The sequence below is a fragment of the Danio rerio genome, chromosome 3, assembly GCF_049306965.1.
Source record: "Danio rerio strain Tuebingen ecotype United States chromosome 3, GRCz12tu, whole genome shotgun sequence".
Lineage (NCBI taxonomy): Eukaryota > Metazoa > Chordata > Actinopteri > Cypriniformes > Danionidae > Danio > Danio rerio.
Genome location: NC_133178.1, coordinates 37,976,635 through 37,999,747, shown reverse-complemented (window position 1 = coordinate 37,999,747; position 23,113 = coordinate 37,976,635). Strand labels below are relative to the sequence as shown.

At 48.4% G+C, this 23,113-nt stretch overlaps 50 non-coding genes across 50 annotated transcripts; 12 read left to right on the top strand and 38 right to left on the bottom strand.

Annotated features, from left to right (window-relative positions):
- Nucleotides 1–234: 234 nt before the first annotated feature.
- On the bottom strand, nucleotides 235–307 carry trnaf-gaa (transfer RNA phenylalanine (anticodon GAA)). Its single transcript has one exon. It is a non-coding gene; the product is annotated as a tRNA-Phe (tRNA).
- Nucleotides 308–395: 88 nt separating this feature from the next.
- trnai-aau (transfer RNA isoleucine (anticodon AAU)) lies at nucleotides 396–469 on the bottom strand. Its single transcript has one exon. It is a non-coding gene; the product is annotated as a tRNA-Ile (tRNA).
- Nucleotides 470–574: 105 nt separating this feature from the next.
- trnaq-cug (transfer RNA glutamine (anticodon CUG)) lies at nucleotides 575–646 on the bottom strand. The gene has a single exon. It is a non-coding gene; the product is annotated as a tRNA-Gln (tRNA).
- Nucleotides 647–1,473: 827 nt separating this feature from the next.
- Nucleotides 1,474–1,546, top strand: trnaa-agc (transfer RNA alanine (anticodon AGC)). The gene has a single exon. It is a non-coding gene; the product is annotated as a tRNA-Ala (tRNA).
- Nucleotides 1,547–2,122: 576 nt separating this feature from the next.
- On the bottom strand, nucleotides 2,123–2,195 carry trnaf-gaa (transfer RNA phenylalanine (anticodon GAA)). Its single transcript has one exon. It is a non-coding gene; the product is annotated as a tRNA-Phe (tRNA).
- Nucleotides 2,196–2,283: 88 nt separating this feature from the next.
- On the bottom strand, nucleotides 2,284–2,357 carry trnai-aau (transfer RNA isoleucine (anticodon AAU)). The gene has a single exon. It is a non-coding gene; the product is annotated as a tRNA-Ile (tRNA).
- A 105-nt stretch (nucleotides 2,358–2,462) lies between these two features.
- trnaq-cug (transfer RNA glutamine (anticodon CUG)) lies at nucleotides 2,463–2,534 on the bottom strand. The gene has a single exon. It is a non-coding gene; the product is annotated as a tRNA-Gln (tRNA).
- Nucleotides 2,535–3,361: 827 nt separating this feature from the next.
- Nucleotides 3,362–3,434, top strand: trnaa-agc (transfer RNA alanine (anticodon AGC)). Its single transcript has one exon. It is a non-coding gene; the product is annotated as a tRNA-Ala (tRNA).
- A 576-nt stretch (nucleotides 3,435–4,010) lies between these two features.
- trnaf-gaa (transfer RNA phenylalanine (anticodon GAA)) lies at nucleotides 4,011–4,083 on the bottom strand. The gene has a single exon. It is a non-coding gene; the product is annotated as a tRNA-Phe (tRNA).
- An 88-nt stretch (nucleotides 4,084–4,171) lies between these two features.
- On the bottom strand, nucleotides 4,172–4,245 carry trnai-aau (transfer RNA isoleucine (anticodon AAU)). Its single transcript has one exon. It is a non-coding gene; the product is annotated as a tRNA-Ile (tRNA).
- Nucleotides 4,246–4,350: 105 nt separating this feature from the next.
- Nucleotides 4,351–4,422, bottom strand: trnaq-cug (transfer RNA glutamine (anticodon CUG)). Its single transcript has one exon. It is a non-coding gene; the product is annotated as a tRNA-Gln (tRNA).
- An 827-nt stretch (nucleotides 4,423–5,249) lies between these two features.
- On the top strand, nucleotides 5,250–5,322 carry trnaa-agc (transfer RNA alanine (anticodon AGC)). The gene has a single exon. It is a non-coding gene; the product is annotated as a tRNA-Ala (tRNA).
- A 576-nt stretch (nucleotides 5,323–5,898) lies between these two features.
- On the bottom strand, nucleotides 5,899–5,971 carry trnaf-gaa (transfer RNA phenylalanine (anticodon GAA)). Its single transcript has one exon. It is a non-coding gene; the product is annotated as a tRNA-Phe (tRNA).
- Nucleotides 5,972–6,059: 88 nt separating this feature from the next.
- On the bottom strand, nucleotides 6,060–6,133 carry trnai-aau (transfer RNA isoleucine (anticodon AAU)). Its single transcript has one exon. It is a non-coding gene; the product is annotated as a tRNA-Ile (tRNA).
- A 105-nt stretch (nucleotides 6,134–6,238) lies between these two features.
- trnaq-cug (transfer RNA glutamine (anticodon CUG)) lies at nucleotides 6,239–6,310 on the bottom strand. The gene has a single exon. It is a non-coding gene; the product is annotated as a tRNA-Gln (tRNA).
- Nucleotides 6,311–7,137: 827 nt separating this feature from the next.
- trnaa-agc (transfer RNA alanine (anticodon AGC)) lies at nucleotides 7,138–7,210 on the top strand. Its single transcript has one exon. It is a non-coding gene; the product is annotated as a tRNA-Ala (tRNA).
- Nucleotides 7,211–7,786: 576 nt separating this feature from the next.
- On the bottom strand, nucleotides 7,787–7,859 carry trnaf-gaa (transfer RNA phenylalanine (anticodon GAA)). The gene has a single exon. It is a non-coding gene; the product is annotated as a tRNA-Phe (tRNA).
- An 88-nt stretch (nucleotides 7,860–7,947) lies between these two features.
- On the bottom strand, nucleotides 7,948–8,021 carry trnai-aau (transfer RNA isoleucine (anticodon AAU)). Its single transcript has one exon. It is a non-coding gene; the product is annotated as a tRNA-Ile (tRNA).
- A 105-nt stretch (nucleotides 8,022–8,126) lies between these two features.
- Nucleotides 8,127–8,198, bottom strand: trnaq-cug (transfer RNA glutamine (anticodon CUG)). The gene has a single exon. It is a non-coding gene; the product is annotated as a tRNA-Gln (tRNA).
- Nucleotides 8,199–9,025: 827 nt separating this feature from the next.
- trnaa-agc (transfer RNA alanine (anticodon AGC)) lies at nucleotides 9,026–9,098 on the top strand. The gene has a single exon. It is a non-coding gene; the product is annotated as a tRNA-Ala (tRNA).
- Nucleotides 9,099–9,674: 576 nt separating this feature from the next.
- trnaf-gaa (transfer RNA phenylalanine (anticodon GAA)) lies at nucleotides 9,675–9,747 on the bottom strand. The gene has a single exon. It is a non-coding gene; the product is annotated as a tRNA-Phe (tRNA).
- Nucleotides 9,748–9,835: 88 nt separating this feature from the next.
- On the bottom strand, nucleotides 9,836–9,909 carry trnai-aau (transfer RNA isoleucine (anticodon AAU)). The gene has a single exon. It is a non-coding gene; the product is annotated as a tRNA-Ile (tRNA).
- A 105-nt stretch (nucleotides 9,910–10,014) lies between these two features.
- trnaq-cug (transfer RNA glutamine (anticodon CUG)) lies at nucleotides 10,015–10,086 on the bottom strand. The gene has a single exon. It is a non-coding gene; the product is annotated as a tRNA-Gln (tRNA).
- An 827-nt stretch (nucleotides 10,087–10,913) lies between these two features.
- Nucleotides 10,914–10,986, top strand: trnaa-agc (transfer RNA alanine (anticodon AGC)). Its single transcript has one exon. It is a non-coding gene; the product is annotated as a tRNA-Ala (tRNA).
- A 576-nt stretch (nucleotides 10,987–11,562) lies between these two features.
- On the bottom strand, nucleotides 11,563–11,635 carry trnaf-gaa (transfer RNA phenylalanine (anticodon GAA)). The gene has a single exon. It is a non-coding gene; the product is annotated as a tRNA-Phe (tRNA).
- Nucleotides 11,636–11,723: 88 nt separating this feature from the next.
- Nucleotides 11,724–11,797, bottom strand: trnai-aau (transfer RNA isoleucine (anticodon AAU)). Its single transcript has one exon. It is a non-coding gene; the product is annotated as a tRNA-Ile (tRNA).
- A 105-nt stretch (nucleotides 11,798–11,902) lies between these two features.
- On the bottom strand, nucleotides 11,903–11,974 carry trnaq-cug (transfer RNA glutamine (anticodon CUG)). The gene has a single exon. It is a non-coding gene; the product is annotated as a tRNA-Gln (tRNA).
- Nucleotides 11,975–12,801: 827 nt separating this feature from the next.
- On the top strand, nucleotides 12,802–12,874 carry trnaa-agc (transfer RNA alanine (anticodon AGC)). Its single transcript has one exon. It is a non-coding gene; the product is annotated as a tRNA-Ala (tRNA).
- Nucleotides 12,875–13,450: 576 nt separating this feature from the next.
- Nucleotides 13,451–13,523, bottom strand: trnaf-gaa (transfer RNA phenylalanine (anticodon GAA)). Its single transcript has one exon. It is a non-coding gene; the product is annotated as a tRNA-Phe (tRNA).
- A 254-nt stretch (nucleotides 13,524–13,777) lies between these two features.
- Nucleotides 13,778–13,849, bottom strand: trnaq-cug (transfer RNA glutamine (anticodon CUG)). Its single transcript has one exon. It is a non-coding gene; the product is annotated as a tRNA-Gln (tRNA).
- An 829-nt stretch (nucleotides 13,850–14,678) lies between these two features.
- Nucleotides 14,679–14,751, top strand: trnaa-agc (transfer RNA alanine (anticodon AGC)). The gene has a single exon. It is a non-coding gene; the product is annotated as a tRNA-Ala (tRNA).
- Nucleotides 14,752–15,327: 576 nt separating this feature from the next.
- trnaf-gaa (transfer RNA phenylalanine (anticodon GAA)) lies at nucleotides 15,328–15,400 on the bottom strand. Its single transcript has one exon. It is a non-coding gene; the product is annotated as a tRNA-Phe (tRNA).
- An 88-nt stretch (nucleotides 15,401–15,488) lies between these two features.
- trnai-aau (transfer RNA isoleucine (anticodon AAU)) lies at nucleotides 15,489–15,562 on the bottom strand. Its single transcript has one exon. It is a non-coding gene; the product is annotated as a tRNA-Ile (tRNA).
- A 105-nt stretch (nucleotides 15,563–15,667) lies between these two features.
- Nucleotides 15,668–15,739, bottom strand: trnaq-cug (transfer RNA glutamine (anticodon CUG)). Its single transcript has one exon. It is a non-coding gene; the product is annotated as a tRNA-Gln (tRNA).
- Nucleotides 15,740–16,565: 826 nt separating this feature from the next.
- On the top strand, nucleotides 16,566–16,638 carry trnaa-agc (transfer RNA alanine (anticodon AGC)). Its single transcript has one exon. It is a non-coding gene; the product is annotated as a tRNA-Ala (tRNA).
- A 576-nt stretch (nucleotides 16,639–17,214) lies between these two features.
- On the bottom strand, nucleotides 17,215–17,287 carry trnaf-gaa (transfer RNA phenylalanine (anticodon GAA)). Its single transcript has one exon. It is a non-coding gene; the product is annotated as a tRNA-Phe (tRNA).
- An 88-nt stretch (nucleotides 17,288–17,375) lies between these two features.
- trnai-aau (transfer RNA isoleucine (anticodon AAU)) lies at nucleotides 17,376–17,449 on the bottom strand. The gene has a single exon. It is a non-coding gene; the product is annotated as a tRNA-Ile (tRNA).
- Nucleotides 17,450–17,554: 105 nt separating this feature from the next.
- Nucleotides 17,555–17,626, bottom strand: trnaq-cug (transfer RNA glutamine (anticodon CUG)). Its single transcript has one exon. It is a non-coding gene; the product is annotated as a tRNA-Gln (tRNA).
- An 829-nt stretch (nucleotides 17,627–18,455) lies between these two features.
- trnaa-agc (transfer RNA alanine (anticodon AGC)) lies at nucleotides 18,456–18,528 on the top strand. The gene has a single exon. It is a non-coding gene; the product is annotated as a tRNA-Ala (tRNA).
- Nucleotides 18,529–19,104: 576 nt separating this feature from the next.
- trnaf-gaa (transfer RNA phenylalanine (anticodon GAA)) lies at nucleotides 19,105–19,177 on the bottom strand. Its single transcript has one exon. It is a non-coding gene; the product is annotated as a tRNA-Phe (tRNA).
- An 88-nt stretch (nucleotides 19,178–19,265) lies between these two features.
- trnai-aau (transfer RNA isoleucine (anticodon AAU)) lies at nucleotides 19,266–19,339 on the bottom strand. Its single transcript has one exon. It is a non-coding gene; the product is annotated as a tRNA-Ile (tRNA).
- A 105-nt stretch (nucleotides 19,340–19,444) lies between these two features.
- On the bottom strand, nucleotides 19,445–19,516 carry trnaq-cug (transfer RNA glutamine (anticodon CUG)). Its single transcript has one exon. It is a non-coding gene; the product is annotated as a tRNA-Gln (tRNA).
- Nucleotides 19,517–20,346: 830 nt separating this feature from the next.
- On the top strand, nucleotides 20,347–20,419 carry trnaa-agc (transfer RNA alanine (anticodon AGC)). The gene has a single exon. It is a non-coding gene; the product is annotated as a tRNA-Ala (tRNA).
- A 576-nt stretch (nucleotides 20,420–20,995) lies between these two features.
- trnaf-gaa (transfer RNA phenylalanine (anticodon GAA)) lies at nucleotides 20,996–21,068 on the bottom strand. The gene has a single exon. It is a non-coding gene; the product is annotated as a tRNA-Phe (tRNA).
- Nucleotides 21,069–21,156: 88 nt separating this feature from the next.
- trnai-aau (transfer RNA isoleucine (anticodon AAU)) lies at nucleotides 21,157–21,230 on the bottom strand. The gene has a single exon. It is a non-coding gene; the product is annotated as a tRNA-Ile (tRNA).
- Nucleotides 21,231–21,335: 105 nt separating this feature from the next.
- trnaq-cug (transfer RNA glutamine (anticodon CUG)) lies at nucleotides 21,336–21,407 on the bottom strand. Its single transcript has one exon. It is a non-coding gene; the product is annotated as a tRNA-Gln (tRNA).
- Nucleotides 21,408–21,728: 321 nt separating this feature from the next.
- On the top strand, nucleotides 21,729–21,801 carry trnaa-agc (transfer RNA alanine (anticodon AGC)). Its single transcript has one exon. It is a non-coding gene; the product is annotated as a tRNA-Ala (tRNA).
- Nucleotides 21,802–22,377: 576 nt separating this feature from the next.
- On the bottom strand, nucleotides 22,378–22,450 carry trnaf-gaa (transfer RNA phenylalanine (anticodon GAA)). Its single transcript has one exon. It is a non-coding gene; the product is annotated as a tRNA-Phe (tRNA).
- Nucleotides 22,451–22,538: 88 nt separating this feature from the next.
- Nucleotides 22,539–22,612, bottom strand: trnai-aau (transfer RNA isoleucine (anticodon AAU)). The gene has a single exon. It is a non-coding gene; the product is annotated as a tRNA-Ile (tRNA).
- Nucleotides 22,613–22,717: 105 nt separating this feature from the next.
- On the bottom strand, nucleotides 22,718–22,789 carry trnaq-cug (transfer RNA glutamine (anticodon CUG)). The gene has a single exon. It is a non-coding gene; the product is annotated as a tRNA-Gln (tRNA).
- Nucleotides 22,790–23,113: the final 324 nt, after the last annotated feature.

The window sequence follows — 23,113 nt, the reverse complement described above, 5'->3', positions numbered from 1 at the left end:
AAGGTCTTACTGGGTATACTTGAAACATCCAGGCAGGTGTGTTGAGGCAAGATGGAGCTAAACCCTGCAGGGACACCGGCCCTCCACGACCAGGATTGGTGACCCCTGATCTGGGAGAAGGATATCGTTTTGGTCAAGTGGAAGCAGGTGGACTTAAGAGTGAAGCAGCTAGGTTTTTTGGATGAGTTTCGGTCACCTGACCCTCATGCCAAAAATACAACACCCACACTGCTTTGCCGAAACACGGGATCGAACCAGGGACCTTTAGATCTTCAGTCTAATGCTCTCCCAACTGAGCTATTTCGGCTGCGTTGACTCAGCTTTCCTGCAACATGCATGTCTGTGAGACCGATCAGAGCCTTAAAATGCCTCTGAGTCCTAAGACAGTAAAAGTTTGGCCAATACGGGGCTCGAACCCGCGACCTTGGCGTTATTAGCACCACGCTCTAACCAGCTGAGCTAACCGGCCACTTTCAGCTCACATTACTACAAAGCCCAGACTAACTGTCATTCTCCAGACTCCAAGGGATTAGCATGCTATTCCAGCTTTTTTGAGCAGTGCTGGCAAAAAGCCAGGTTCCACCGAGATTTGAACTCGGATCGCTGGATTCAGAGTCCAGAGTGCTAACCATTACACCATGGAACCTTTAGGCTACTGAATGCTGCTGCCCGGGCGGAAGAGAATGAATAAAAAAAAAAACAGCCTTGGAGGAAAATAGCAGAATGTCAATCCAAGGCGGTGCCAATTTGCATTGTTTCTGAGTAACTCGTGATTCGGCATGCAGGGCTCCTCACACGTTTACTGGAGCAGGACCAGGTAGGGCCTTCAAAAGAAAACGCGATATTCCAGGTAATTTGACGACTAAATGGCGGGCAGGGCAAAGAGGCCACCACAGAGCAGATGTGATCTTTTATTTTATTTTTTGACCACGTCGAAAAAGCGGCCAATGAACAGCACCGAGGGAAATTAGCTCAAATAGTAGAGCGCTCGATCAGGCCATTGGAATCATCACCAGAAGCGACGTGACCATCTGGGAGAAGGATAGCGTTTTGGTCAAGTGGAAGCTGGTGGACTTAAGGTTGAAGCAGCTAGGTTTAAACTCGGATCGCTGGATTCAGAGTCCAGAGTGCTAACCATTACACCATGGAACCTCGAGATTGCTGATAGCTGCTGCCCGGGCGGAAGAGAATGAATAAAAAAAAAAAAAAAACAGCCTTGGAGGAAAGTAGCAGAATGTCAATCCAAAGTGGTGCCAATTTGCAATGTTTCTGAGTAACTCGTCATTCGGCATGCAGGGCTCCTCACACGTTTACTGGAGCAGGACCAGGTAGGGCCTTCAAAAGAAAAGCGCGATATTCCAGGTAATTTGACGACTAAATGGCGGGCAGGGCAAAGAGGCCACCACAGAGCAGATGTGATCTTTTATTATATTTTTTGACCACGTCGAAAAATCGGCCAATTTATGGCACCGAGGGGAATTAGCTCAAGTGGTAGAGCGCTCGCTTAGCATGCGAGAGGTAGCGGGATCGATGCCCGCATTCTCCACTTCTGTTTCCTTGCCTTTCACATTTCCTTCATTGCAAAGCTGGCGGCACCTTGAGGGTTGAAAGCAAAACTTCTTAGTTCAGCTTTGCTGGTTCCTGTGTAGTACTTAGCATTGCAACACCTCAGAAGCCCTATCAAGTCACAGTTTTCTTTTATTCAGTGGCGCATCCGCAGTGGGACATCAAAGCGCTAAATATATAGCAGAGTGCTGTCGATCAGGCCATTGGAATCATCACCAGAAGCGACCATCTGGGACAGTGATCACCAAACTTGTTCCTGGAGGGCCGGTGTCCTGCAGATTTTAGTTCCAACCCTAATCAAACACACCTGACCAAGCTAATCAAGGTCTTACTGGGTATACTTGAAACATCCAGGCAGGTGTGTTGAGGCAAGATGGAGCTAAACCCTGCAGGGACACCGGCCCTCCACGACCAGGATTGGTGACCCCTGATCTGGGAGAAGGATATCGTTTTGGTCAAGTGGAAGCAGGTGGACTTAAGAGTGAAGCAGCTAGGTTTTTTGGATGAGTTTCGGTCACCTGACCCTCATGCCAAAAACAGAACACCCACACTGCTTTGCCGAAACCCGGGATCGAACCAGGGACCTTTAGATCTTCAGTCTAATGCTCTCCCAACTGAGCTATTTCGGCTGCGTTGACTCAGCTTTCCTGCAACATGCATGTCTGTGAGACCGATCAGAGCCTTAAAATGCCTCTGAGTCCTAAGACAGTAAAAGTTTGGCCAATACGGGGCTCGAACCCGCGACCTTGGCGTTATTAGCACCACGCTCTAACCAGCTGAGCTAACCGGCCACTTTCAGCTCACATTACTACAAAGCCCAGACTAACTGTCATTCTCCAGACTCCAAGGGATTAGCATGCTATTCCAGCTTTTTTGAGCAGTGCTGGCAAAAAGCCAGGTTCCACCGAGATTTGAACTCGGATCGCTGGATTCAGAGTCCAGAGTGCTAACCATTACACCATGGAACCTTTAGGCTACTGAATGCTGCTGCCCGGGCGGAAGAGAATGAATAAAAAAAAAAACAGCCTTGGAGGAAAATAGCAGAATGTCAATCCAAGGCGGTGCCAATTTGCATTGTTTCTGAGTAACTCGTGATTCGGCATGCAGGGCTCCTCACACGTTTACTGGAGCAGGACCAGGTAGGGCCTTCAAAAGAAAAGCGCGATATTCCAGGTAATTTGACGACTAAATGGCGGGCAGGGCAAAGAGGCCACCACAGAGCAGATGTGATCTTTTATTTTATTTTTTGACCACGTCGAAAAAGCGGCCAATGAACAGCACCGAGGGAAATTAGCTCAAATAGTAGAGCGCTCGATCAGGCCATTGGAATCATCACCAGAAGCGACGTGACCATCTGGGAGAAGGATAGCGTTTTGGTCAAGTGGAAGCTGGTGGACTTAAGGTTGAAGCAGCTAGGTTTAAACTCGGATCGCTGGATTCAGAGTCCAGAGTGCTAACCATTACACCATGGAACCTCGAGATTGCTGATAGCTGCTGCCCGGGCGGAAGAGAATGAATAAAAAAAAAAAAAAACAGCCTTGGAGGAAAGTAGCAGAATGTCAATCCAAAGTGGTGCCAATTTGCAATGTTTCTGAGTAACTCGTCATTCGGCATGCAGGGCTCCTCACACGTTTACTGGAGCAGGACCAGGTAGGGCCTTCAAAAGAAAAGCGCGATATTCCAGGTAATTTGACGACTAAATGGCGGGCAGGGCAAAGAGGCCACCACAGAGCAGATGTGATCTTTTATTATATTTTTTGACCACGTCGAAAAATCGGCCAATTTATGGCACCGAGGGGAATTAGCTCAAGTGGTAGAGCGCTTGCTTAGCATGCGAGAGGTAGCGGGATCGATGCCCGCATTCTCCACTTCTGTTTCCTTGCCTTTCACATTTCCTTCATTGCAAAGCTGGCGGCACCTTGAGGGTTGAAAGCAAAACTTCTTAGTTCAGCTTTGCTGGTTCCTGTGTAGTACTTAGCATTGCAACACCTCAGAAGCCCTATCAAGTCACAGTTTTCTTTTATTCAGTGGCGCATCCGCAGTGGGACATCAAAGCGCTAAATATATAGCAGAGTGCTGTCGATCAGGCCATTGGAATCATCACCAGAAGCGACCATCTGGGACAGTGATCACCAAACTTGTTCCTGGAGGGCCGGTGTCCTGCAGATTTTAGTTCCAACCCTAATCAAACACACCTGACCAAGCTAATCAAGGTCTTACTGGGTATACTTGAAACATCCAGGCAGGTGTGTTGAGGCAAGATGGAGCTAAACCCTGCAGGGACACCGGCCCTCCACGACCAGGATTGGTGACCCCTGATCTGGGAGAAGGATATCGTTTTGGTCAAGTGGAAGCAGGTGGACTTAAGAGTGAAGCAGCTAGGTTTTTTGGATGAGTTTCGGTCACCTGACCCTCATGCCAAAAACAGAACACCCACACTGCTTTGCCGAAACCCGGGATCGAACCAGGGACCTTTAGATCTTCAGTCTAATGCTCTCCCAACTGAGCTATTTCGGCTGCGTTGACTCAGCTTTCCTGCAACATGCATGTCTGTGAGACCGATCAGAGCCTTAAAATGCCTCTGAGTCCTAAGACAGTAAAAGTTTGGCCAATACGGGGCTCGAACCCGCGACCTTGGCGTTATTAGCACCACGCTCTAACCAGCTGAGCTAACCGGCCACTTTCAGCTCACATTACTACAAAGCCCAGACTAACTGTCATTCTCCAGACTCCAAGGGATTAGCATGCTATTCCAGCTTTTTTGAGCAGTGCTGGCAAAAAGCCAGGTTCCACCGAGATTTGAACTCGGATCGCTGGATTCAGAGTCCAGAGTGCTAACCATTACACCATGGAACCTTTAGGCTACTGAATGCTGCTGCCCGGGCGGAAGAGAATGAATAAAAAAAAAAACAGCCTTGGAGGAAAATAGCAGAATGTCAATCCAAGGCGGTGCCAATTTGCATTGTTTCTGAGTAACTCGTGATTCGGCATGCAGGGCTCCTCACACGTTTACTGGAGCAGGACCAGGTAGGGCCTTCAAAAGAAAAGCGCGATATTCCAGGTAATTTGACGACTAAATGGCGGGCAGGGCAAAGAGGCCACCACAGAGCAGATGTGATCTTTTATTTTATTTTTTGACCACGTCGAAAAAGCGGCCAATGAACAGCACCGAGGGAAATTAGCTCAAATAGTAGAGCGCTCGATCAGGCCATTGGAATCATCACCAGAAGCGACGTGACCATCTGGGAGAAGGATAGCGTTTTGGTCAAGTGGAAGCTGGTGGACTTAAGGTTGAAGCAGCTAGGTTTAAACTCGGATCGCTGGATTCAGAGTCCAGAGTGCTAACCATTACACCATGGAACCTCGAGATTGCTGATAGCTGCTGCCCGGGCGGAAGAGAATGAATAAAAAAAAAAAAAAACAGCCTTGGAGGAAAGTAGCAGAATGTCAATCCAAAGTGGTGCCAATTTGCAATGTTTCTGAGTAACTCGTCATTCGGCATGCAGGGCTCCTCACACGTTTACTGGAGCAGGACCAGGTAGGGCCTTCAAAGGAAAAGCGCGATATTCCAGGTAATTTGACGACTAAATGGCGGGCAGGGCAAAGAGGCCACCACAGAGCAGATGTGATCTTTTATTATATTTTTTGACCACGTCGAAAAATCGGCCAATTTATGGCACCGAGGGGAATTAGCTCAAGTGGTAGAGCGCTCGCTTAGCATGCGAGAGGTAGCGGGATCGATGCCCGCATTCTCCACTTCTGTTTCCTTGCCTTTCACATTTCCTTCATTGCAAAGCTGGCGGCACCTTGAGGGTTGAAAGCAAAACTTCTTAGTTCAGCTTTGCTGGTTCCTGTGTAGTACTTAGCATTGCAACACCTCAGAAGCCCTATCAAGTCACAGTTTTCTTTTATTCAGTGGCGCATCCGCAGTGGGACATCAAAGCGCTAAATATATAGCAGAGTGCTGTCGATCAGGCCATTGGAATCATCACCAGAAGCGACCATCTGGGACAGTGATCACCAAACTTGTTCCTGGAGGGCCGGTGTCCTGCAGATTTTAGTTCCAACCCTAATCAAACACACCTGACCAAGCTAATCAAGGTCTTACTGGGTATACTTGAAACATCCAGGCAGGTGTGTTGAGGCAAGATGGAGCTAAACCCTGCAGGGACACCGGCCCTCCACGACCAGGATTGGTGACCCCTGATCTGGGAGAAGGATATCGTTTTGGTCAAGTGGAAGCAGGTGGACTTAAGAGTGAAGCAGCTAGGTTTTTTGGATGAGTTTCGGTCACCTGACCCTCATGCCAAAAACAGAACACCCACACTGCTTTGCCGAAACCCGGGATCGAACCAGGGACCTTTAGATCTTCAGTCTAACGCTCTCCCAACTGAGCTATTTCGGCTGCGTTGACTCAGCTTTCCTGCAACATGCATGTCTGTGAGACCGATCAGAGCCTTAAAATGCCTCTGAGTCCTAAGACAGTAAAAGTTTGGCCAATACGGGGCTCGAACCCGCGACCTTGGCGTTATTAGCACCACGCTCTAACCAGCTGAGCTAACCGGCCACTTTCAGCTCACATTACTACAAAGCCCAGACTAACTGTCATTCTCCAGACTCCAAGGGATTAGCATGCTATTCCAGCTTTTTTGAGCAGTGCTGGCAAAAAGCCAGGTTCCACCGAGATTTGAACTCGGATCGCTGGATTCAGAGTCCAGAGTGCTAACCATTACACCATGGAACCTTTAGGCTACTGAATGCTGCTGCCCGGGCGGAAGAGAATGAATAAAAAAAAAAACAGCCTTGGAGGAAAATAGCAGAATGTCAATCCAAGGCGGTGCCAATTTGCATTGTTTCTGAGTAACTCGTGATTCGGCATGCAGGGCTCCTCACACGTTTACTGGAGCAGGACCAGGTAGGGCCTTCAAAAGAAAAGCGCGATATTCCAGGTAATTTGACGACTAAATGGCGGGCAGGGCAAAGAGGCCACCACAGAGCAGATGTGATCTTTTATTTTATTTTTTGACCACGTCGAAAAAGCGGCCAATGAACAGCACCGAGGGAAATTAGCTCAAATAGTAGAGCGCTCGATCAGGCCATTGGAATCATCACCAGAAGCGACGTGACCATCTGGGAGAAGGATAGCGTTTTGGTCAAGTGGAAGCTGGTGGACTTAAGGTTGAAGCAGCTAGGTTTAAACTCGGATCGCTGGATTCAGAGTCCAGAGTGCTAACCATTACACCATGGAACCTCGAGATTGCTGATAGCTGCTGCCCGGGCGGAAGAGAATGAATAAAAAAAAAAAAAAACAGCCTTGGAGGAAAGTAGCAGAATGTCAATCCAAAGTGGTGCCAATTTGCAATGTTTCTGAGTAACTCGTCATTCGGCATGCAGGGCTCCTCACACGTTTACTGGAGCAGGACCAGGTAGGGCCTTCAAAGGAAAAGCGCGATATTCCAGGTAATTTGACGACTAAATGGCGGGCAGGGCAAAGAGGCCACCACAGAGCAGATGTGATCTTTTATTATATTTTTTGACCACGTCGAAAAATCGGCCAATTTATGGCACCGAGGGGAATTAGCTCAAGTGGTAGAGCGCTCGCTTAGCATGCGAGAGGTAGCGGGATCGATGCCCGCATTCTCCACTTCTGTTTCCTTGCCTTTCACATTTCCTTCATTGCAAAGCTGGCGGCACCTTGAGGGTTGAAAGCAAAACTTCTTAGTTCAGCTTTGCTGGTTCCTGTGTAGTACTTAGCATTGCAACACCTCAGAAGCCCTATCAAGTCACAGTTTTCTTTTATTCAGTGGCGCATCCGCAGTGGGACATCAAAGCGCTAAATATATAGCAGAGTGCTGTCGATCAGGCCATTGGAATCATCACCAGAAGCGACCATCTGGGACAGTGATCACCAAACTTGTTCCTGGAGGGCCGGTGTCCTGCAGATTTTAGTTCCAACCCTAATCAAACACACCTGACCAAGCTAATCAAGGTCTTACTGGGTATACTTGAAACATCCAGGCAGGTGTGTTGAGGCAAGATGGAGCTAAACCCTGCAGGGACACCGGCCCTCCACGACCAGGATTGGTGACCCCTGATCTGGGAGAAGGATATCGTTTTGGTCAAGTGGAAGCAGGTGGACTTAAGAGTGAAGCAGCTAGGTTTTTTGGATGAGTTTCGGTCACCTGACCCTCATGCCAAAAACAGAACACCCACACTGCTTTGCCGAAACCCGGGATCGAACCAGGGACCTTTAGATCTTCAGTCTAACGCTCTCCCAACTGAGCTATTTCGGCTGCGTTGACTCAGCTTTCCTGCAACATGCATGTCTGTGAGACCGATCAGAGCCTTAAAATGCCTCTGAGTCCTAAGACAGTAAAAGTTTGGCCAATACGGGGCTCGAACCCGCGACCTTGGCGTTATTAGCACCACGCTCTAACCAGCTGAGCTAACCGGCCACTTTCAGCTCACATTACTACAAAGCCCAGACTAACTGTCATTCTCCAGACTCCAAGGGATTAGCATGCTATTCCAGCTTTTTTGAGCAGTGCTGGCAAAAAGCCAGGTTCCACCGAGATTTGAACTCGGATCGCTGGATTCAGAGTCCAGAGTGCTAACCATTACACCATGGAACCTTTAGGCTACTGAATGCTGCTGCCCGGGCGGAAGAGAATGAATAAAAAAAAAAACAGCCTTGGAGGAAAATAGCAGAATGTCAATCCAAGGCGGTGCCAATTTGCATTGTTTCTGAGTAACTCGTGATTCGGCATGCAGGGCTCCTCACACGTTTACTGGAGCAGGACCAGGTAGGGCCTTCAAAAGAAAAGCGCGATATTCCAGGTAATTTGACGACTAAATGGCGGGCAGGGCAAAGAGGCCACCACAGAGCAGATGTGATCTTTTATTTTATTTTTTGACCACGTCGAAAAAGCGGCCAATGAACAGCACCGAGGGAAATTAGCTCAAATAGTAGAGCGCTCGATCAGGCCATTGGAATCATCACCAGAAGCGACGTGACCATCTGGGAGAAGGATAGCGTTTTGGTCAAGTGGAAGCTGGTGGACTTAAGGTTGAAGCAGCTAGGTTTAAACTCGGATCGCTGGATTCAGAGTCCAGAGTGCTAACCATTACACCATGGAACCTCGAGATTGCTGATAGCTGCTGCCCGGGCGGAAGAGAATGAATAAAAAAAAAAAAAAACAGCCTTGGAGGAAAGTAGCAGAATGTCAATCCAAAGTGGTGCCAATTTGCAATGTTTCTGAGTAACTCGTCATTCGGCATGCAGGGCTCCTCACACGTTTACTGGAGCAGGACCAGGTAGGGCCTTCAAAGGAAAAGCGCGATATTCCAGGTAATTTGACGACTAAATGGCGGGCAGGGCAAAGAGGCCACCACAGAGCAGATGTGATCTTTTATTATATTTTTTGACCACGTCGAAAAATCGGCCAATTTATGGCACCGAGGGGAATTAGCTCAAGTGGTAGAGCGCTCGCTTAGCATGCGAGAGGTAGCGGGATCGATGCCCGCATTCTCCACTTCTGTTTCCTTGCCTTTCACATTTCCTTCATTGCAAAGCTGGCGGCACCTTGAGGGTTGAAAGCAAAACTTCTTAGTTCAGCTTTGCTGGTTCCTGTGTAGTACTTAGCATTGCAACACCTCAGAAGCCCTATCAAGTCACAGTTTTCTTTTATTCAGTGGCGCATCCGCAGTGGGACATCAAAGCGCTAAATATATAGCAGAGTGCTGTCGATCAGGCCATTGGAATCATCACCAGAAGCGACCATCTGGGACAGTGATCACCAAACTTGTTCCTGGAGGGCCGGTGTCCTGCAGATTTTAGTTCCAACCCTAATCAAACACACCTGACCAAGCTAATCAAGGTCTTACTGGGTATACTTGAAACATCCAGGCAGGTGTGTTGAGGCAAGATGGAGCTAAACCCTGCAGGGACACCGGCCCTCCACGACCAGGATTGGTGACCCCTGATCTGGGAGAAGGATATCGTTTTGGTCAAGTGGAAGCAGGTGGACTTAAGAGTGAAGCAGCTAGGTTTTTTGGATGAGTTTCGGTCACCTGACCCTCATGCCAAAAACAGAACACCCACACTGCTTTGCCGAAACCCGGGATCGAACCAGGGACCTTTAGATCTTCAGTCTAACGCTCTCCCAACTGAGCTATTTCGGCTGCGTTGACTCAGCTTTCCTGCAACATGCATGTCTGTGAGACCGATCAGAGCCTTAAAATGCCTCTGAGTCCTAAGACAGTAAAAGTTTGGCCAATACGGGGCTCGAACCCGCGACCTTGGCGTTATTAGCACCACGCTCTAACCAGCTGAGCTAACCGGCCACTTTCAGCTCACATTACTACAAAGCCCAGACTAACTGTCATTCTCCAGACTCCAAGGGATTAGCATGCTATTCCAGCTTTTTTGAGCAGTGCTGGCAAAAAGCCAGGTTCCACCGAGATTTGAACTCGGATCGCTGGATTCAGAGTCCAGAGTGCTAACCATTACACCATGGAACCTTTAGGCTACTGAATGCTGCTGCCCGGGCGGAAGAGAATGAATAAAAAAAAAAACAGCCTTGGAGGAAAATAGCAGAATGTCAATCCAAGGCGGTGCCAATTTGCATTGTTTCTGAGTAACTCGTGATTCGGCATGCAGGGCTCCTCACACGTTTACTGGAGCAGGACCAGGTAGGGCCTTCAAAAGAAAAGCGCGATATTCCAGGTAATTTGACGACTAAATGGCGGGCAGGGCAAAGAGGCCACCACAGAGCAGATGTGATCTTTTATTTTATTTTTTGACCACGTCGAAAAAGCGGCCAATGAACAGCACCGAGGGAAATTAGCTCAAATAGTAGAGCGCTCGATCAGGCCATTGGAATCATCACCAGAAGCGACGTGACCATCTGGGAGAAGGATAGCGTTTTGGTCAAGTGGAAGCTGGTGGACTTAAGGTTGAAGCAGCTAGGTTTAAACTCGGATCGCTGGATTCAGAGTCCAGAGTGCTAACCATTACACCATGGAACCTCGAGATTGCTGATAGCTGCTGCCCGGGCGGAAGAGAATGAATAAAAAAAAAAAAAAACAGCCTTGGAGGAAAGTAGCAGAATGTCAATCCAAAGTGGTGCCAATTTGCAATGTTTCTGAGTAACTCGTCATTCGGCATGCAGGGCTCCTCACACGTTTACTGGAGCAGGACCAGGTAGGGCCTTCAAAAGAAAAGCGCGATATTCCAGGTAATTTGACGACTAAATGGCGGGCAGGGCAAAGAGGCCACCACAGAGCAGATGTGATCTTTTATTATATTTTTTGACCACGTCGAAAAATCGGCCAATTTATGGCAACGAGGGGAATTAGCTCAAGTGGTAGAGCGCTCGCTTAGCATGCGAGAGGTAGCGGGATCGATGCCCGCATTCTCCACTTCTGTTTCCTTGCCTTTCACATTTCCTTCATTGCAAAGCTGGCGGCACCTTGAGGGTTGAAAGCAAAACTTCTTAGTTCAGCTTTGCTGGTTCCTGTGTAGTACTTAGCATTGCAACACCTCAGAAGCCCTATCAAGTCACAGTTTTCTTTTATTCAGTGGCGCATCCGCAGTGGGACATCAAAGCGCTAAATATATAGCAGAGTGCTGTCGATCAGGCCATTGGAATCATCACCAGAAGCGACCATCTGGGACAGTGATCACCAAACTTGTTCCTGGAGGGCCGGTGTCCTGCAGATTTTAGTTCCAACCCTAATCAAACACACCTGACCAAGCTAATCAAGGTCTTACTGGGTATACTTGAAACATCCAGGCAGGTGTGTTGAGGCAAGATGGAGCTAAACCCTGCAGGGACACCGGCCCTCCACGACCAGGATTGGTGACCCCTGATCTGGGAGAAGGATATCGTTTTGGTCAAGTGGAAGCAGGTGGACTTAAGAGTGAAGCAGCTAGGTTTTTTGGATGAGTTTCGGTCATCTGACCCTCATGCCAAAAACAGAACTACCACACTGCTTTGCCGAAACCCGGGATCAAACCAGGGACCTTTAGATCTTCAGTCTAACGCTCTCCCAACTGAGCTATTTCGGCTGCGTTGACTCAGCTTTCCTGCAACATGCATGTCTGTGAGACCGATCAGAGCCTTAAAATGCCTCTGAGTCCTAAGACAGTAAAAGTTTGGCCAATACGGGGCTCGAACCCGCGACCTTGGCGTTATTAGCACCACGCTCTAACCAGCTGAGCTAACCGGCCACTTTCAGCTCACATTACTACAAAGCCCAGACTAACTGTCATTCTCCAGACTCCAAGGTATTAGCATGCTATTCCAGCTTTTTTGAGCAGTGCTGGCAAAAAGCCAGGTTCCACCGAGATTTGAACTCGGATCACTGGATTCAGAGTCCAGAGTGCTAACCATTACACCATGGAACCTTTAGGCTACTGAATGCTGCTGCCCGGGCGGAAGAGAATGAATAAAAAAAAAAAAACAGCCTTGGAGGAAAATAGCAGAATGTCAATCCAAGGCGGTGTCAATTTGCATTGTTTCTGAGTAACTTGTGATTCGGCATGCAGGGCTCCTCACACGTTTACTGGAGCAGGACCAGGTAGGGCCTTCAAAAGAAAAGCGCGATATTCCAGGTAATTTGACGACTAAATGGCGGGCAGGGCAAAGAGGCCACCACAGAGCAGATGTGATCTTTTATTATATTTTTTGACCACGTCGAAAAAGCGGCCAATGAACAGCACCGAGGGAAATTAGCTCAAATAGTAGAGCGCTCGATCAGGCCATTGGAATCATCACCAGAAGCGTAGTGACCATCTGGGAGTAGGATAGCGTTTTGGTCAAGTGGAAGCTGGTGGACTTAAGGTTGAAGCAGCTAGGTTTAAACTCGGATCGCTGGAATCAGAGTCCAGAGTGCTAACCATTACACCATGGAACCTCGAGATTGCTGATTGCTGCTGCCCGGGTGGAAGAGAATGAATAAAAAAAAAAAAAAAGCCTTGGAGGAAAGTAGCAGAATGTCATTCCAAAGTGGTGCCAATTTGCATTGTTTCTGAGTAACTCGTCATTCGGCATGCAGGGCTCCTCACACGTTTACTGGAGCAGGACCAGGTAGGGCCTTCAAAAGAAAAGCACGATATTCCAGGTAATTTGACGACTAAATGGCGGGCAGGGCAAAGAGGCCACCACAGAGCAGATGTGATCTTTTATTATATTTTTTGACCACGTCGAAAAAGCGGCCAATTTTTGGCACCGAGGGGAATTAGCTCAAGTGGTAGAGCGCTCGCTTAGCATGCGAGAGGTAGCGGGATCGATGCCCGCATTCTCCACTTCTGTTTCCTTGCCTTTCACATTTCCTTCATTGCAAAGCTGGCGGCACCTTGAGGGTTGAAAGCAAAACTTCTTAGTTCAGCTTTGCTGGTTCCTGTGTAGTACTTAGCATTGCAACACCTCAGAAGCCCTATCAAGTCACAGTTTTCTTTTATTCAGTGGCGCATCCGCAGTGGGACATCAAAGCGCTAAATATATAGCAGAGTGCTGTCGATCAGGCCATTGGAATCATCACCAGAAGCGACCATCTGGGACAGTGATCACCAAACTTGTTCCTGGAGGGCCGGTGTCCTGCAGATTTTAGTTCCAACCCTAATCAAACACACCTGACCAAGCTAATCAAGGTCTTACTGGGTATACTTGAAACATCCAGGCAGGTGTGTTGAGGCAAGATGGAGCTAAACCCTGCAGGGACACCGGTCCTCCACGACCAGGATTGGTGACCCCTGATCTGGGAGAAGGATATCGTTTTGGTCAAGTGGAAGCAGGTGGACTTAAGAGTGAAGCAGCTAGGTTTTTTGGATGAGTTTCGGTCACCTGACCCTCATGCCAAAAACAGAACACCCACACTGCTTTGCCGAAACCCGGGATCGAACCAGGGACCTTTAGATCTTCAGTCTAACGCTCTCCCAACTGAGCTATTTCGGCTGCGTTGACTCAGCTTTCCTGCAACATGCATGTCTGTGAGACCGATCAGAGCCTTAAAATGCCTCTGAGTCCTAAGACAGTAAAAGTTTGGCCAATACGGGGCTCGAACCCGCGACCTTGGTGTTATTAGCACCACGCTCTAACCAGCTACTTTCAGCTCACATTACTACAAAGCCCAGACTAACTGTCATTCTCCAGACTCCAAGGGATTAGCATGCTATTCCAGCTTTTTTGAGCAGTGCTGGCAAAAAGCCAGGTTCCACCGAGATTTGAACTCGGATCGCTGGACTCAGAGTCCAGAGTGCTAACCATTACACCATGGAACCTTTAGGCTACTGAATGCTGCTGCCCGGGCGGAAGAGAATGAATAAAAAAAAAAAAACAGCCTTGGAGGAAAATAGCAGAATGTCAATCCAAGGCGGTGCCAATTTGCATTGTTTCTGAGTAACTCGTGATTCGGCATGCAGGGCTCCTCACACGTTTACTGGAGCAGGACCAGGTAGGGCCTTCAAAAGAAAAGCGCGATATTCCAGGTAATTTGACGACTAAATGGCGGGCAGGGCAAAGAGGCCACCACAGAGCAGATGTGATCTTTTATTTTATTTTTTGACCACGTCGAAAAAGCGGCCAATGAACAGCACCGAGGGAAATTAGCTCAAATAGTAGAGCGCTCGATCAGGCCATTGGAATCATCACCAGAAGCGACGTGACCATCTGGGACAAGGATAGCGTTTTGGTCAAGTGGAAGCTGGTGGACTTAAGGTTGAAGCAGCTAGGTTTAAACTCGGTTTGCTGGATTCAGAGTCCAGAGTGCTAACCATTACACCATGGAACCTCGAGATTGCTGATAGCTGCTGCCCGGGCGGAAGAGAATGAATAAAAAAAAAAAAAAACAGCCTTGGAGGAAAGTAGCAGAATGTCAATCCAAAGTGGTGCCAATTTGCAATGTTTCTGAGTAACTCGTCATTCGGCATGCAGGGCTCCTCACACGTTTACTGGAGCAGGACCAGGTAGGGCCTTCAAAAGAAAAGCGCGATATTCCAGGTAATTTGACGACTAAATGGCGGGCAGGGCAAAGAGGCCACCACAGAGCAGATGTGATCTTTTATTATATTTTTTGACCACGTCGAAAAATCGGCCAATTTATGGCACCGAGGGGAATTAGCTCAAGTGGTAGAGCGCTCGCTTAGCATGCGAGAGGTAGCGGGATCGATGCCCGCATTCTCCACTTCTGTTTCCTTGCCTTTCACATTTCCTTCATTGCAAAGCTGGCGGCACCTTGAGGGTTGAAAGCAAAACTTCTTAGTTCAGCTTTGCTGGTTCCTGTGTAGTACTTAGCATTGCAACACCTCAGAAGCCCTATCAAGTCACAGTTTTCTTTTATTCAGTGGCGCATCCGCAGTGGGACATCAAAGCGCTAAATATATAGCAGAGTGCTGTCGATCAGGCCATTGGAATCATCACCAGAAGCGACCATCTGGGACAGTGATCACCAAACTTGTTCCTGGAGGGCCGGTGTCCTGCAGATTTTAGTTCCAACCCTAATCAAACACACCTGACCAAGCTAATCAAGGTCTTACTGGGTATACTTGAAACATCCAGGCAGGTGTGTTGAGGCAAGATGGAGCTAAACCCTGCAGGGACACCGGCCCTCCACGACCAGGATTGGTGAAGCCTGATCTGGGAGAAGGATATCGTTTTGGTCAAGTGGAAGCAGGTGGACTTAAGAGTGAAGCAGCTAGGTTTTTTGGATGAGTTTCGGTCACCTGACCCTCATGCCAAAAACAGAACACCCACACTGCTTTGCCGAAACCCAGGATCGAACCAGGGACCTTTAGATCTTCAGTCTAACGCTCTCCCAACTGAGCTATTTCGGCTGCATTGACTCAGCTTTCCTGCAACATGCATGTCTGTGAGACCGATCAGAGCCTTAAAATGCCTCTGAGTCCTAAGACAGTAAAAGTTTGGCCAATACGGGGCTCGAACCCGCGACCTTGGCGTTATTAGCACCACGCTCTAACCAGCTGAGCTAACCGGCCACTTTCAGCTCACATTACTACAAAGCCCAGACTAACTGTCATTCTCCAGACTCCAAGGGATTAGCATGCTATTCCAGCTTTTTTGAGCAGTGCTGGCAAAAAGCCAGGTTCCACCGAGATTTGAACTCGGATCGCTGGATTCAGAGTCCAGAGTGCTAACCATTACACCATGGAACCTTGAGGCTACTGAATGCTGCTGCCCGGGCGGAAGAGAATGAATAAAAAAAAAAACAGCCTTGGAGGAAAATAGCAGAATGTCAATCCAAGGCGGTGCCAATTTGCATTGTTTCTGAGTAACTCGTGATTCGGCATGCAGGGCTCCTCACACGTTTACTGGAGCAGGACCAGGTAGGGCCTTCAAAAGAAAAGCGCGATATTCCAGGTAATTTGACGACTAAATGGCGGGCAGGGCAAAGAGGCCACCACAGAGCAGATGTGATCTTTTATTTTATTTTTTGACCACGTCGAAAAAGCGGCCAATGAACAGCACCGAGGGAAATTAGCTCAAATAGTAGAGCGCTCGATCAGGCCATTGGAATCATCACCAGAAGCGACGTGACCATCTGGGACAAGGATAGCGTTTTGGTCAAGTGGAAGCTGGTGGACTTAAGGTTGAAGCAGCTAGGTTTAAACTCGGATCGCTGGATTCAGAGTCCAGAGTGCTAACCATTACACCATGGAACCTCAAGATTGCTGATAGCTGCTGCCCGGGCGGAAGAGAATGAATAAAAAAAAAAAAAACAGCCTTGGAGGAAAGTAGCAGAATGTCAATCCAAAGTGGTGCCAATTTGCAATGTTTCTGAGTAACTCGTCATTCGGCATGCAGGGCTCCTCACACGTTTACTGGAGCAGGACCAGGTAGGGCCTTCAAAAGAAAAGCGCGATATTCCAGGTAATTTGACGACTAAATGGCGGGCAGGGCAAAGAGGCCACCACAGAGCAGATGTGATCTTTTATTATATTTTTTGACCACGTCGAAAAATCGGCCAATTTATGGCACCGAGGGGAATTAGCTCAAGTGGTAGAGCGCTCGCTTAGCATGCGAGAGGTAGCGGGATCGATGCCCGCATTCTCCACTTCTGTTTCCTTGCCTTTCACATTTCCTTCATTGCAAAGCTGGCGGCACCTTGAGGGTTGAAAGCAAAACTTCTTAGTTCAGCTTTGCTGGTTCCTGTGTAGTACTTAGCATTGCAACACCTCAGAAGCCCTATCAAGTCACAGTTTTCTTTTATTCAGTGGCGCATCCGCAGTGGGACATCAAAGCGCTAAATATATAGCAGAGTGCTGTCGATCAGGCCATTGGAATCATCACCAGAAGCGACCATCTGGGACAGTGATCACCAAACTTGTTCCTGGAGGGCCGGTGTCCTGCAGATTTTAGTTCCAACCCTAATCAAACACACCTGACCAAGCTAATCAAGGTCTTACTGGGTATACTTGAAACATCCAGGCAGGTGTGTTGAGGCAAGATGGAGCTAAACCCTGCAGGGACACCGGCCCTCCACGACCAGGATTGGTGACCCCTGATCTGGGAGAAGGATATCGTTTTGGTCAAGTGGAAGCAGGTGGACTTAAGAGTGAAGCAGCTAGGTTTTTTGGATGAGTTTCGGTCACCTGACCCTCATGCCAAAAACAGAACACCCACACTGCTTTGCCGAAACCCGGGATCGAACCAGGGACCTTTAGATCTTCAGTCTAACGCTCTCCCAACTGAGCTATTTCGGCTGCGTTGACTCAGCTTTCCTGCAACATGCATGTCTGTGAGACCGATCAGAGCCTTAAAATGCCTCTGAGTCCTAAGACAGTAAAAGTTTGGCCAATACGGGGCTCGAACCCGCGACCTTGGCGTTATTAGCACCACGCTCTAACCAGCTGAGCTAACCGGCCACTTTCAGCTCACATTACTACAAAGCCCAGACTAACTGTCATTCTCCAGACTCCAAGGGATTAGCATGCTATTCCAGCTTTTTTGAGCAGTGCTGGCAAAAAGCCAGGTTCCAACGAGATTTGAACTCGGATCGCTGGACTCAGAGTCCAGAGTGCTAACCATTACACCATGGAACCTTTAGGCTACTGAATGCTGCTGCCCGGGCGGAAGAGAATGAATAAAAAAAAAAAAACAGCCTTGGAGGAAAATAGCAGAATGTCAATCCAAGGCGGTGCCAATTTGCATTGTTTCTGAGTAACTCGTGATTCGGCATGCAGGGCTCCTCACACGTTTACTGGAGCAGGACCAGGTAGGGCCTTCAAAAGAAAAGCGCGATATTCCAGGTAATTTGACGACTAAATGGCGGGCAGGGCAAAGAGGCCACCACAGAGAAGATGTGATCTTTTATTTTATTTTTTGACCACGTCGAAAAAGCGGCCAATGAACAGCACCGAGGGAAATTAGCTCAAATAGTAGAGCGCTCGATCAGGCCATTGGAATCATCACCAGAAGCGATGTGACCATCTGGGACAAGGATAGCGTTTTGGTCAAGTGGAAGCTGGTGGACTTAAGGTTGAAGCAGCTAGGTTTAAACTCGGTTCGCTGGATTCAGAGTCCAGAGTGCTAACCATTACACCATGGAACCTCGAGATTGCTGATAGCTGCTGCCCGGGCGGAAGAGAATGAATAAAAAAAAAAAAAAACAGCCTTGGAGGAAAGTAGCAGAATGTCAATCCAAAGTGGTGCCAATTTGCAATGTTTCTGAGTAACTCGTCATTCGGCATGCAGGGCTCCTCACAAGTTTACTGGAGCAGGACCAGGTAGGGCCTTCAAAAGAAAAGCGCGATATTCCAGGTAATTTGACGACTAAATGGCGGGCAGGGCAAAGAGGCCACCACAGAGCAGATGTGATCTTTTATTATATTTTTTGACCACGTCGAAAAATCGGCCAATTTATGGCACCGAGGGGAATTAGCTCAAGTGGTAGAGCGCTCGCTTAGCATGCGAGAGGTAGCGGGATCGATGCCCGCATTCTCCACTTCTGTTTCCTTGCCTTTCACATTTCCTTCATTGCAAAGCTGGCGGCACCTTGAGGGTTGAAAGCAAAACTTCTTAGTTCAGCTTTGCTGGTTCCTGTGTAGTACTTAGCATTGCAACACCTCAGAAGCCCTATCAAGTCACAGTTTTCTTTTATTCAGTGGCGCATCCGCAGTGGGACATCAAAGCGCTAAATATATAGCAGAGTGCTGTCGATCAGGCCATTGGAATCATCACCAGAAGCGACCATCTGGGACAGTGATCACCAAACTTGTTCCTGGAGGGCCGGTGTCCTGCAGATTTTAGTTCCAACCCTAATCAAACACACCTGACCAAGCTAATCAAGGTCTTACTGGGTATACTTGAAACATCCAGGCAGGTGTGTTGAGGCAAGATGGAGCTAAACCCTGCAGGGACACCGGCCCTCCACGACCAGGATTGGTGACCCCTGATCTGGGAGAAGGATATCGTTTTGGTCAAGTGGAAGCAGGTGGACTTAAGAGTGAAGCAGCTAGGTTTTTTGGATGAGTTTCGGTCACCTGACCCTCATGCCAAAAACAGAACACCCACACTGCTTTGCCGAAACCCGGGATCGAACCAGGGACCTTTAGATCTTCAGTCTAACGCTCTCCCAACTGAGCTATTTCGGCTGCGTTGACTCAGCTTTCCTGCAACATGCATGTCTGTGAGACCGATCAGAGCCTTAAAATGCCTCTGAGTCCTAAGACAGTAAAAGTTTGGCCAATACGGGGCTCGAACCCGCGACCTTGGCGTTATTAGCACCACGCTCTAACCAGCTGAGCTAACCGGCCACTTTCAGCTCACATTACTACAAAGCCCAGACTAACTGTCATTCTCCAGACTCCAAGGGATTAGCATGCTATTCCAGCTTTTTTGAGCAGTGCTGGCAAAAAGCCAGGTTCCAACGAGATTTGAACTCGGATCGCTGGACTCAGAGTCCAGAGTGCTAACCATTACACCATGGAACCTTTAGGCTACTGAATGCTGCTGCCCGGGCGGAAGAGAATGAATAAAAAAAAAAAAACAGCCTTGGAGGAAAATAGCAGAATGTCAATCCAAGGCGGTGCCAATTTGCATTGTTTCTGAGTAACTCGTGATTCGGCATGCAGGGCTCCTCACACGTTTACTGGAGCAGGACCAGGTAGGGCCTTCAAAAGAAAAGCGCGATATTCCAGGTAATTTGACGACTAAATGGCGGGCAGGGCAAAGAGGCCACCACAGAGCAGATGTGATCTTTTATTTTATTTTTTGACCACGTCGAAAAAGCGGCCAATGAACAGCACCGAGGGAAATTAGCTCAAATAGTAGAGCGCTCGATCAGGCCATTGGAATCATCACCAGAAGCGATGTGACCATCTGGGACAAGGATAGCGTTTTGGTCAAGTGGAAGCTGGTGGACTTAAGGTTGAAGCAGCTAGGTTTAAACTCGGTTCGCTGGATTCAGAGTCCAGAGTGCTAACCATTACACCATGGAACCTCGAGATTGCTGATAGCTGCTGCCCGGGCGGAAGAGAATGAATAAAAAAAAAAAAAAAACAGCCTTGGAGGAAAGTAGCAGAATGTCAATCCAAAGTGGTGCCAATTTGCAATGTTTCTGAGTAACTCGTCATTCGGCATGCAGGGCTCCTCACAAGTTTACTGGAGCAGGACCAGGTAGGGCCTTCAAAAGAAAAGCGCGATATTCCAGGTAATTTGACGACTAAATGGCGGGCAGGGCAAAGAGGCCACCACAGAGCAGATGTGATCTTTTATTATATTTTTTGACCACGTCGAAAAATCGGCCAATTTATGGCACCGAGGGGAATTAGCTCAAGTGGTAGAGCGCTCGCTTAGCATGCGAGAGGTAGCGGGATCGATGCCCGCATTCTCCACTTCTGTTTCCTTGCCTTTCACATTTCCTTCATTGCAAAGCTGGCGGCACCTTGAGGGTTGAAAGCAAAACTTCTTAGTTCAGCTTTGCTGGTTCCTGTGTAGTACTTAGCATTGCAACACCTCAGAAGCCCTATCAAGTCACAGTTTTCTTTTATTCAGTGGCGCATCCGCAGTGGGACATCAAAGCGCTAAATATATAGCAGAGTGCTGTCGATCAGGCCATTGGAATCATCACCAGAAGCGACCATCTGGGACAGTGATCACCAAACTTGTTCCTGGAGGGCCGGTGTCCTGCAGATTTTAGTTCCAACCCTAATCAAACACACCTGACCAAGCTAATCAAGGTCTTACTGGGTATACTTGAAACATCCAGGCAGGTGTGTTGAGGCAAGATGGAGCTAAACCCTGCAGGGACACCGGCCCTCCACGACCAGGATTGGTGACCCCTGATCTGGGAGAAGGATATCGTTTTGGTCAAGTGGAAGCAGGTGGACTTAAGAGTGAAGCAGCTAGGTTTTTTGGATGAGTTTCGGTCACCTGACCCTCATGCCAAAAACAGAACACCCACACTGCTTTGCCGAAACCCGGGATCGAACCAGGGACCTTTAGATCTTCAGTCTAATGCTCTCCCAACTGAGCTATCTCGGCTGCGTTGACTCAGCTTTCCTGCAACATGCATGTCTGTGAGACCGATCAGAGCCTTAAAATGCCTCTGAGTCCTAAGACAGTAAAAGTTTGGCCAATACGGGGCTCGAACCCGCGACCTTGGCGTTATTAGCACCACGCTCTAACCAGCTGAGCTAACCGGCCACTTTCAGCTCACATTACTACAAAGCCCAGACTAACTGTCATTCTCCAGACTCCAAGGGATTAGCATGCTATTCCAGCTTTTTTGAGCAGTGCTGGCAAAAAGCCAGGTTCCACCGAGATTTGAACTCGGATCGCTGGATTCAGAGTCCAGAGTGCTAACCATTACACCATGGAACCTTTAGGCTACTGAATGCTGCTGCCCGGGCGGAAGAGAATGAATAAAAAAAAAAAAAAAACAGCCTTGGAGGAAAGTAGCAGAATGTCAATCCAAAGTGGTGCCAATTTGCAATGTTTCTGAGTAACTCGTCATTCGGCATGCAGGGCTCCTCACACGTTTACTGGAGCAGGACCAGGTAGGGCCTTCAAAAGAAAAGCGCGATATTCCAGGTAATTTGACGACTAAATGGCGGGCAGGGCAAAGAGGCCACCACAGAGCAGATGTGATCTTTTATTATATTTTTTGACCACGTCGAAAAATCGGCCAATTTATGGCACCGAGGGGAATTAGCTCAAGTGGTAGAGCGCTCGCTTAGCATGCGAGAGGTAGCGGGATCGATGCCCGCATTCTCCACTTCTGTTTCCTTGCCTTTCACATTTCCTTCATTGCAAAGCTGGCGGCACCTTGAGGGTTGAAAGCAAAACTTCTTAGTTCAGCTTTGCTGGTTCCTGTGTAGTACTTAGCATTGCAACACCTCAGAAGCCCTATCAAGTCACAGTTTTCTTTTATTCAGTGGCGCATCCGCAGTGGGACATCAAAGCGCTAAATATATAGCAGAGTGCTGTCGATCAGGCCATTGGAATCATCACCAGAAGCGACCATCTGGGACAGTGATCACCAAACTTGTTCCTGGAGGGCCGGTGTCCTGCAGATTTTAGTTCCAACCCTAATCAAACACACCTGACCAAGCTAATCAAGGTCTTACTGGGTATACTTGAAACATCCAGGCAGGTGTGTTGAGGCAAGATGGAGCTAAACCCTGCAGGGACACCGGCCCTCCACGACCAGGATTGGTGACCCCTGATCTGGGAGAAGGATATCGTTTTGGTCAAGTGGAAGCAGGTGGACTTAAGAGTGAAGCAGCTAGGTTTTTTGGATGAGTTTCGGTCACCTGACCCTCATGCCAAAAACAGAACACCCACACTGCTTTGCCGAAACCCGGGATCGAACCAGGGACCTTTAGATCTTCAGTCTAACGCTCTCCCAACTGAGCTATTTCGGCTGCGTTGACTCAGCTTTCCTGCAACATGCATGTCTGTGAGACCGATCAGAGCCTTAAAATGCCTCTGAGTCCTAAGACAGTAAAAGTTTGGCCAATACGGGGCTCGAGCCCACGACCTTGGCGTTATTAGCACCACGCTCTAACCAGCTGAGCTAACCGGCCACTTTCAGCTCACATTACTACAAAGCCCAGACTAACTGTCATTCTCCAGACTCCAAGGGATTAGCATGCTATTCCAGCTTTTTTGAGCAGTGCTGGCAAAAAGCCAGGTTCCACCGAGATTTGAACTCGGATCGCTGGATTCAGAGTCCAGAGTGCTAACCATTACACCATGGAACCTTTAGGCTACTGAATGCTGCTGCCCGGGCGGAAGAGAATGAATAAAAAAAAAAACAGCCTTGGAGGAAAATAGCAGAATGTCAATCCAAGGCGGTGCCAATTTGCATTGTTTCTGAGTAACTCGTCATTCGGCATGCAGGGCTCCTCACACGTTTACTGGAGCAGGACCAGGTAGGGCCTTCAAAAGAAAAGCGCGATATTCCAGGTAATTTGACGACTAAATGGCGGGCAGGGCAAAGAGGCCACCACAGAGCAGATGTGATCTTTTATTTTATTTTTTGACCACGTCGAAAAAGCGGCCAATGAACAGCACCGAGGGAAATT